We start from the raw sequence: 11141 nt of genomic DNA on the forward strand, positions 1-11141 counted from the left end.
ACCAGGTTCTAGAAATTGTCACAAACGACCATGCCTGGCTGTAGGTTCAGCGTTGTCATCCAAATATCTAACTGCTCTTTCAGTGCTGTCCACAACTCTTCTGCATTGTGCAGCTTGTCACCTATGCAGATTAGCTTCAGCACAACCTGTTGGAGGTTGACTGAGGCAGTGCTGCAGTGCTTCCAGCTTCAGACTGATGTGTTCATTTCAGAGATGAAGGATGAAGAGGAGGTGCAGGAGCTGTAGACTGTGGGGGCAACTGTTGTGAGTTCATTTTCCCCTTCACCATTGAGGTCTGATGAACTCCCCCTTCTGGGGAAGGAAGGTAGTGAGGCTGATTACCAAGCATCTGGGCAGGATGATGATGACTGGGTGACGGGAATTGCTGACTGGATATAAGGCAGCCGACACCCTTCTGCCTTGCTGGTGATCTCTCTGAGGGATTCAAGGAGACCAGTCTGATTCCTGCTCCTCAAAAGCTAAGTTTTCTGCTCTGTTTTTTGCATTTGTGTTTTGGTTTTGTTTTTCCTTGTTTTTCTGTATTTCTGCCATTCCCTGCTGGGGTGTGCTGAATTCCTTTTTGCTCTGTCTTCAGAAAATACCTGAGTACTGATATAGTCTTTTTGAAGCCTAGCGTCTTCAGGGCTTTTTTCCCTATCAGCTGTTGGCTCTTGTTTTGATAGGGTTTTGGCGGATTACAGACAGCAGCTTTTTTATCCTGTCCTATGTAGTTAGCTTGGGACCCATCATTTGCTCAGCCTATCTTTCTATCTGTGTGAGTGTTTTTTCATCTTGCTTCACCGTCATTATATGTTGGGGGCTGCCTATTGCTTTGGGGTCTGCTCTGGGGCACTTTAGATTTCCCTTTCTGTCTTTAGGCTATGTAGTTCTCCGGCTGTGATCGAGGGGTCTAGGGCACCGTAGGAACCCCTCACGGCTACTGCTAGTTGTTGTTGATAGGTTCAGGGGTCTGTAATCTGATAGCTGCCAACTTCTCTGGTTTTTTGGACTTAGCTAGCATTTCTGTTTTTGCCTCCTATGGTGACTCATTCATAACAGAATCACCAGCCATACCACAGATCTTAGGGTACTCAATAGCAGGAAAGAATTGTAAAAAAAAAAAAAAAAAAAAGTGTGTATATTTTTTCCTCTATATCTCTGAGGCCGTAGGGGGAATTTTTTTTTCTCTCAATGGAGATAAAGCAATTGTCTGATCGTGTGGAGCAGCTCGCTGCGGAAGTGCGGGGAATTTCCGCCTACCTTGCTCATTCACATGCTGATGAACCAAAGATCCCTACTCCTGATGTGTTTTTTGGGGATCGGTCTAAATTTTTGAATTTCAAAAATAATTGTAAATTATTTTTTGCCTTGAAGCCTAGCTCATCAGGGAGCTCCACGCAGCAGGTTAAAATTGTCATCTCTTTGCTGCATGGCGATCCCCAGGATTGGGAGTTTTCTTTGAAACCAGATGATCCTATTCTGACTAATGTGAACGCATTTTTTCAAGCCTTGGGGTTGTTGCATGACGAACCTAATGCTATTGATCAGGCTGAAAAGACCCTGTTGGCATTGAGCCACGGTCGAGATTCTGCAGAATTGTACTGTCGAAAATTCCGAAAGTGGGGGGTCCTTACTACCTGGAATGATAATGCCTTGGCAGCTCTCTTTCGGAAGGGTTTGTCAGAAGCCGTAAAAGATACTATGGTGGGATTTCCTCTTCCCTCTGGTCTTGACGATTCAATGTCATTAGCCATTCAGGTTGATTGGCGTTTACATGAACGCAGGACTGCACGAGAGGTGTTGCCACCTGTTGAACAAGTGTCTGAACCTATGCAATGTGATAAAGTTTTGTCCAGGGAGCAACGTCAGGAGTTCAGAAGGCGTAATAAGTTGTGTTTTTTCTCTGGAGATGCCTCGCATATTATTTCTGTCTGTCCTAAACGAGAGAAACGTTTTGCACACACGTTTTCTGTGGGTGGTGTTCAACCTATGTTTCTTCTGGCAATTACTCTGATCTGCTCCCTGTCCACATTTTCCGCCAAGGCTTTTGTGGATTCGGGAGCAGCCCTGAACCTAATGGACTTGGATTTTGCTAAACGTTGTGGATTTCCGATGACACCTCTGCGGACGCCTATCCCTTTGAAGGGGATTGATGCTACTCCTTTGGCGAAAAATAAACCTCAGTTTTGGACCCAGGTGCTAATGTGGGTCGCCCCAGACCATCAAGAAAATTGCAGATTTTTGGTGTTGCATAATTTGCATGATACCATTGTTCTGGGGTTTCCCTGGTTGCAAATTCATAATCCAGTTTTGGATTGGAAATCTGTGTCTATGGTGAGTTGGGGTTGTCGGTGTGCCCTTAGTGAGGCTCCGGTCTTTTCCACCTCACCTCCTTTTCCACCTCACCTAAGTCGCATGATGTTCCTGACTATTTGGCGGATTTTTATGATGTATTTAGTGAGAATGAGTCTGCTTCTTTGCCTCCTCATAGGAGTTTTGACTGTGCAATTGAACTGAGCTCAGGGTGTAAATTTCCCAAGGGTCGACTCTTCAATTTATCTGTCCCCGAGCACGAGGCTATGCGATCCTATATTAAGGAGGCGTTGGAGAAGGGTCATATTAGACCATCCTTTTCACCCTTAGGTGCTGGGTTTTTTTTTGTGGCCAAAAAGGATGGTTCATTAAGGCCTTGTATTGATTATCGTGCCCTCAACAAAATTACTATAAAATATCAGTATCCGTTACCCCTGATTTCGGATCTATTCTCCAGAGTTAAAGGTGCTTGCTGGTTTACCAAGCTTGACCTCAGGGGGGCGTATAATCTTATCCGCATTAAGCATGGGGATGAATGGAAGACGGCATTTAATACTCCGGAGGGACATTTTAAGTACCTGGTGATGCCTTTTGGGCTCACTAATACCCCTTCTGTCTTCCAGTGCTTCATGAACGATATTTTCCGAGACTTTGTGGATACATTTTTGATTATCTATCTGGATGATATTTTGATCTTCTCCAAGGATTGGGATTCTCATGTGGAACATGTTCGGACTGTGTTCCGGATCTTGAGGGAGAATTCCCTGTATGTCAAAGGATCGAAATCCTTTTTGGGGTACAGAGGATTTCTTTTTTGGGATTTATTTTGTCTCCGTCAACTATTGAAATGGACCCGGCCAAGGTACAGGCCATTTATGATTGGGTTCAGCCCACTTCTTTGAAGGCCCTCCAGAAGTTTTTGGGTTTTGCTAATTTTTATCGGAAATTTATAGCAAAATTTTCTGGTATTGCCAAGCCATTGACTGATCTGACTAAGAAGGGTGCTGATGTGTTGAATTGGTCTCCGGAGGCTGTTTCTTCCTTTCAGGAGTTGAAGCAAAGATTCACTTCTGCCCCGGTTTTGCGGCAACCTGATGTCTCACTCCCGTTCCAGGTAGAGGTGGACGCTTCTGAGATTGGTGCAGGAGCTGTTTTGTCCCAAAAGGATCCTGTAACATCTAAAATGAATCCCTGTGCTTTCTTTTCCCGAAAGTTCTCTCCATCTGAACGTAACTATGATGTGGGGAATCGGGAACTGTTAGCCATGAAATGGGCATTTGAGGAGTGGAGACATTGGTTGGAGGGAGCTAAACATCAAGTTGTGGTCCTCACTGACCACAAGAATTTGATTTACATGGAGTCGGCCAAACGCTTGAACCCTAGACAGGCTAGGTGGGCCTTGTTTTTTACATGATTTGATTTTGTGGTCTCTTTTCTTACTGGCACTAAGAATGTCAAGGCTGATGCTCTCTCTAGGAGCTTCTTTGCTGATTCTCCTGTGGTGACCAAGCCTGCTACCATCTTAGGCGAAGGGGTAGTTCTTTCTGCCATCTCGCCCGATTTGAGACGTGCTCTGGAAGAGTTCCAGGAGGACAAACCTGAGCGTTGTCCCAGTGGGAAGTTGTATGTTCCTGACCAGTGGAAGAAGAGAGTGATGTCTGAAATTCATTGCTCTGCATTGGTTGGTCATCCAGGTATTTTTGGTACTAGAGATCTGGTGAGTCGGTCTTTTTGGTGGCCCGCCTTGTCTCGTGATGTCAGGAATTTTGTGCAGTCCTGTGGGACTTGCTCCCGGTCTAAACCTTGTTCTCGCTCTAGTGGGTTGTTGATGCTTTTGCCGGTCCCCAGGAGGCCATGGACCCATATTTCAATGGATTTCATCTCTGATATGCCTGTCTCTCAGAGAATGACTGTTATTTGGGTGATTTGTGATAGGTTCTCTAAGATGGTTCTTCTTGTACCACTCCCTAAGTTGCCATCTTCCTCTGAGTTGGTGCCCCTGTTTTTGCAACAGGTGGTTCGCTTGCACGGGATTCCTGAGAACATTGTATCTGACAGAGGAGTTCAGTTTGTGTCTAGATTTTGGAGGACTTTCTGTTCCAAGCTGGGAATTCAGTTGTTCTTCTCCTCTGCTTTTCACCCTCAGACCAATGGGCAGACGGAGAGAACAAACCAGACCTTGGAGTAGTATTTGAGATGTTTTATTTACGCTGATCAGGATGATTGGGTTTCATTTTTGCCCTTGGCCGAATTTGCTTTAAATAATAGAGCTAGTTCTGCCACTTTGATGTCACCTTTTTTTTGTAACTTTGGGTTTTATCCTCGATTTTCTTCAGGGCAGGTGGAGCCTTCTGCCTGCCCAGGTGTTGACACTGTGGTGGAGAGAATGCACCAGATCTGGGACCAAGTGGTGGATAAGTTATCTCTCTCCCAGGAAAAGGCCCAGCTGTTTTCCAACCGACATAGGACCATTGGTCCCCAGTTTAAGGTTGGTGGTATGGTTTGGTTATCATCAAAAAATATCGCTATGAAGGTGGCTTCTCCTAAGTTCAAGCCTAGATTTATTGGACCTTACAAGATTTTGGAGATTATTAATCCGGTCTCTTTTCGTTTGGCTCTTCCTGTCACATTTAACATCCATAATGTGTTTCATAAGTCCTTGTTGAAGAGGTTTGTTGATCCAGTAGTTCCTGGGGTGGCACCTCCAGACCCTGTATTGGTTGAAGGTAACATGGAATATGAGGTAGAGAAGGTACTGGATTCCCGTCTGGCTAGATGGAGACTCCAGTATTTGGTTAAGTGGAAGGGTTATGGTCAGGAGGATAATTCCTGGGTCTCTGCTGCTGATATTCATGCCAAAAGATTGGTGCATGCCTTTCATCGGGCTCACCCTGATCGCCCTGGTGGCGTGGATGAGGGTTCGGTGACCCCTCCTCAAGGGGGAGGTACTGTTGTGAGTTCATTTTCCCCTTCACCATTGAGGTCTGATGAACTCCCTCTTATGGGGAAGGAAGGTAGTGAGGCTGATTACCAAGCATCTGGGCAGGATGATGATGACTGGGTGATGGGAATTGCTGACTGGATATAAGGCAGCCGACACCCTTCTGCCTTGCTGGTGATCTCTCTGAGGGATTCTAGGAGACCAGTCTGATTCCTGCTCCTCAAAAGCTAAGTTTTCTGCTCTGTTTTTTGCATTTGTGTTTTGGTTTTGTTTTTCCTTGTTTTTCTGTATTTCTGCCATTCCCTGCTGGGGTGTGCTGAATTCCTTTTTGCTCTGTCTTCAGAAAATACCTGAGTACTGATATAGTCTTTTTGAAGCCTAGCGTCTTCAGGGCTTTTTTCCCTATCAGCTGTTGGCTCTTGTTTTGATAGGGTTTTGGCGGATTACAGACAGCAGCTTTTTTATCCTGTCCTATGTAGTTAGCTTGGGCCCCATCATTTGCTCAGCCTATCTTTCTATCTGTGTGAGTGTTTTTTCATCTTGCTTCACCGTCATTATATGTTGGGGGCTGCCTATTGCTTTGGGGTCTGCTCTGGGGCACTTTAGATTTCCCTTTCTGTCTTTAGGCTATGTAGTTCTCCGGCTGTGATCGAGGGGTCTAGGGCACCGTAGGAACCCCCCACGGCTACTGCTAGTTGTTGTTGATAGGTTCAGGGGTCTGTAATCCGATAGCTGCCAACTTCTCTGGTTTTCTGGACTTAGCTAGTATTTCTGTTTTTGCCTCCTACGGTGACTCATTCATAACAGGCAACCCTTATTGATGTAGTGCCTGAAATCCTCGGTGTGGGGAGGATTTGTTCCATCCCAAGGGCTGACAGGACCCCAGCTTCCACTATATTAACCCAGTGTTTCGTCAGTGAGATGCACCGTCCCTGTCCACAGGCACTTGTTCACATGTCCGTGGTTAGGTGGACTTTACCAGTAACAGAATTGTTGAGGGCACAGGTAATGTTGTGGTATGGTGCAACGGGATGAATAGTGGCGACTGGGGACTGAGTACCTTAGGACGGCCGCCTTCATCAGGTTGCAGAATGCTTCCATCTCAATGAGCCTAAAAGGCAACATTTCAAGCACAAGCAGACGATAATTGTTCAAATTAAGTACTGTGGCCTCTCGGGCATTGGCTGGGTATTTCTGCTTGTGTTCCAATGACTTGGGTATAGACAAATGAAGGCTGGGCTGTGACAAGGACATGGACGGGTTTGATGATGGTGCTGGTTAACTGTGGACAACAACAGGTGCAGGGCTCGAGTCATCTTCACAGGCACAGTGAACTGGGGATTGGCTTGTACGCAAAACAGTGGATAAAGCAGTGTTGTCACCTGCAGACAGTATTCCTGGAGCCTGGGGTTCGGCCCACAAAGTTGGGTGCTTTGCTGCCATGTGCCTAATCATGCTGGTGGTGGTCAGGCGGGTCGTTTTACTACCCCTGCTGATGCGGTCATGGCATCTGCTGTAAATGGCCTTTTTGAGGTTATCGGCAGATTATTTAAAAAATTACCAGACTCGGAAAGATCTAACAGTTGGAATGGCAACTTTTGTCATATTGGTGTTACGGGGAACAGATGCACGCCTTCTGTCTGTGGCTACCACACTGCTTCTTCCTGCCTGTTGGGGTGATATGCCTCCTTCCCCATGGGAGCTGCTCTCCTCGCTCTGCATGTCCTCCTTCCAGGTTGGGTCTGTCACTATGTCATCCACCACCTCGTCTTCCACATCCACACCCTGCTCCTCCTCCTGACTTTCCGACAATTGTGTCTCATCATCGTCCACCTCTTGTGACTGTGGCTGCTCAAAGATTTGTGCATCGCTACATGGAATATCATCTTGCCCCTTCAAGTGGACTGGGCGAGAGGCACGAATCTCTAAATGGAAAACTGAACTGCTCTTCGTAGTGTCCAAGTGTGAGATCAGTTGTCTCAGGGCACTCAGAATGGTGGGAGGAAGGAGTATCAGGGTGAGTAATATCTGGTCCACACTCACGGTTACTCAGACTTGACCGTGTGGAAGACATGGTGATATGGTGGTGGCTAAGTGACTTGAAGCATTATCCGCTATCCAACCAACAACCGTTTCACACTGCTCTAGCTTCAATAGTGGTGTGCTGCGGTCCCCTAGAAACTGGGACAGGAAGGTCGAGCGCGAAGATGTGGGTCTTTACTGTAGCTCACTGTCAGCTTGGCCACGGCATCGTCCTCTGCATGCACCATCAGCATCACGTCCACTTCCCCGTCCCTTGCCCCTTGCCCCGTCACCACAGATACACCAGGCCTCAGCCTGAGATAATAGACTGTATCAATTTTTTTATAGTTTTTGTATAAAAAAGACTGCTGGATATAATGAGAGTGACAGACTGCCTTAAAAAGCGAAGTTAGGCCTAGAATGCCTCAATTTTTGACTTGTCACTTTCCACAATGAGAAACCTTACCCCTTAGACCTCAATTTTTGGCACATGGATGTATGAGGCATGTCAGAGATAGACCCCCTGTAAAATGTGGCCTGTTTTATAAAATAATGCAACATAGTGCTGTATATAAGTACAGCTTCACCCAGTCCAAAAAAAGAAAACCGCCGTAAACTGGCAAAACTTTGAGCACACACAGATATGAGTGGCCACGGAGATACCACTATGACAAATGTGTGGCCTGTTTTTTTTTTGTTGCTAAATACTGCTGTATTTAACTACAGTGACAGCCAGGCCAAAAAAAGAAAACCGCCATAAACTCGCCAAACTTTGAGCACGCACAGATATGAGCTGGCACGGAGATACCACACCAAAAAATGTGTGTCTTGTATTCCAATTACACCTGGGGCCAGCTATATACGGCTAATATATCTTACAGGTAGCAGCAGCACCAGAATACTGGAAGGGAATGGACCCTCTTTATGTATACAATGATCTATATACAGACATACAGTGCCTGCAGGCCTTGCACTGATTTGTATAGTGTGACGTACACTACCCTGCCTGCCTAACACTGGAACCTATATACTCCGGAATTAGTCCTTAGAAGGACTGTTGCTTTAGCTGGATGTGAGTATTTAGGATGGTAGACCCCACACTAACTAATAAATCCCCAATTCTGACCCTATGAAGGCTGCAGCTCTCTCTACACTGTCTCAATCCGGAGCTGAATGCGCCGAGCAAGGCGGTGTCCGGTCTCTTATATCCCTGATGATGCTTTGCGGCCAGTCAATTACTGCACGACCACAAAAAAGATGGCTGTGGTGTTTCATTGCCTGACAGACAATACCTGCAGCATGATTAGGTCTCTAAAATCCACCAAAAATGTTGGGTGGAGACCCGAGTTCCCGCCAAAATGCTCAGTGTTTGCCGTGAACACCGAGTACCGTGATACTCGGGCGAGTAACGAGTAGTGGCGAGCACGTTTGCTCATCACTATTAAAGACCATTTCTCATATCTCCGGGTACATTACATTTTAAAGAAATATCTAAACTTCCCACATAGGGTCAATAGTGATATTATTAGGACCCTCTCATCTTTCTCTTCCCTAGATATTGGCTTGAGACCCCTTTATGATTCCTTGGGACATAAGAGCAGATTCGTAAAATCTATCATATCTTGGGAAAAAGACCTCGGTAAGGCCATGCCTGACCAGGACTGGTTAAGAGCAATTAAATTGGCAGGGCGGACGATTAGATGTGCGACCCACTTTCAATCACACTTTTTGGGGTATCGGTCCGATCCAATCCGATCCGATATTTCCCGATATCGGAACGTATCGCTCAACACTAGTCAGCAGCGAGCAGATGCTCCTGGGACTAAGTTCTGTTTTTCTCCTACTGAGCATGCCTGCGTGACGGCCTCTCATTGGAGGTTGGAGGTCACATGCTTGGGTCCTGTTGCTGCTCCGATTGGACCATCAGGAAGGTCCCGGAAGGCTGCAACTATAAAAGGTTTGCATTTCTGCCCGGCCATGCGCTAATATAGAACAGGATTATAGACCATGTGGACGGAGTGTTGTATGCATGTATGAATGTCTCTGGTGAATAACTCATTATGAAACCCCTATCCTTGGTATGCATGTGTTGTGTAGCCTAGCCTGTTAGCACCCAGGCTGAGGAGCAAGTAGGAGGTAGAGTCAGAGTCTGGCATCAACGTCAAGTGGTGGCTTGGTCTGTACGCCACTGTGCACTTGGTCGACACTCCTCGGTCGCCAACGTCAATAAGTGGCGTCCGCTAGAGATGAGCGACTTTGCCTTTTTTCGGGTCGAGTCGGGTTTCATGAAACCCGACTTCCGCAAAAGTCGGGTCGAACGAAATCGGCCGACGATAGGGAAAAGTCAGAGGCCGACTGAAACACGAAACCCAATGCAAGTCAACGGGGAAGCAAAGTCGGCAGGGAGTGGAGGACAGTAAGCACACCTACAGTGCCCATTTCAATGCTAAAAACATCAAGTCTTACAACTGAAGCTTGTCAACCATAATTTACTTCCTAATAATAGTTATGCATTGAAAACTGGGGGTTATTTGGCTAAAGTTGTGGGGGGGTTAGGCTGGCTCCAGGTTTTCGTGTGCCCTGGGCCAAAGAGTGTCAGTGCTCCACTTTAACACATACCACAACTCATGATGCTCCGATATGCCACAGAAATATAGGTATAGTACAATGACACATACTTCACTGCTTGCATGACATGACTGATCTATTTTAAATTTTACAAAAGCTCAAAAACAGGACAGTATATTACGCCATACAGTGTTATGGCCACCACATTGTGCGCCATACAGAATAATGAGCCCCATATATTTCTCCATACCAAATAATTAGTCACATATAATGTTCCATACAGTATCTGATGAGCTCCACATAATGCTCCATATATAATGGGCCCCAATTGTAATGCTCCAGTGTGTAATGTGCCCCTTAGATGCTGCTCCAGTGTCTGATCTGCCCCATTTACATTGCTCCAGTACATGATGGGCCTCATGGATTCATGGATGATACTCCAGTGTCTGATGGGCTCTAATAATGCTCCATATATAATGGGCCCCATTTGTAATGCTCCAGTGTATAATGTGTCCCTTAGATGCTGCTCCAGTGTCTGATCTGCCCCATTTACATTGCTTCAGTACATGATACCCCGGCATGGTATGTGAAAAAAGCTCCATGGAGTAATCTGAGGTGTGTGATTCCACATCCTTCACTTTTTGTGTGGGTGAAGGACACAAGGAAAGGGGTTGCTCCTTACCAAAAGCCTGCAGTTACGTCTCAGTGCTTGCATTTTTTACAACTTCAGAATAGGAGGTGATAGAGCTGGAGGCTGTTTCAGCAATGTAAGCCAAAAACAGTTCTTGATACTCCGGCTTTAAAAGCAGTATACCTACTCCCAGAAAAGGGAGCCTTACAGGCCTTCCAGAGCTACACCTTAATGCTGGCTCAACACCTCCTGCCTTAGCTGCTATTGAGTTTTTGGCACTACCAGCAGATGCACCACCACCATCATCAGTACCAGGTGGCCCTCCATGCCCATCTTCTTCCACCATACTTCCTCATGTTTTGGAAAATGGACCTAAAATACAAGCAGATATTTGGTACTGTATCATAAGCATACAGCTCTATACAGTCTATGGATAACAGTAAATCTCCGTATATATGTCATGAGGCATACACAGACGCTCACAGGCTCAGTATGGATTACCCAATAAAATAACAAGTTGAAAAAGGGTACAGTATCACCAGATAAAAGGTATATATAGTATAGTGTAAACATTCTGGTTCTCCGTATACATTTCAGGAGGCAGACACAAACGCTCTCAAGCCCAGTATGGATTACACAAGAATACAAAAAGCTGTAAATGGGTTA

This window comes from Dendrobates tinctorius, unplaced genomic scaffold (genome assembly GCF_039654945.1).
Source record: "Dendrobates tinctorius isolate UK_male_01 unplaced genomic scaffold, ASM3965494v1 ptg000151l, whole genome shotgun sequence".
In the NCBI taxonomy this organism is placed as follows: Eukaryota; Metazoa; Chordata; class Amphibia; order Anura; family Dendrobatidae; genus Dendrobates; species Dendrobates tinctorius.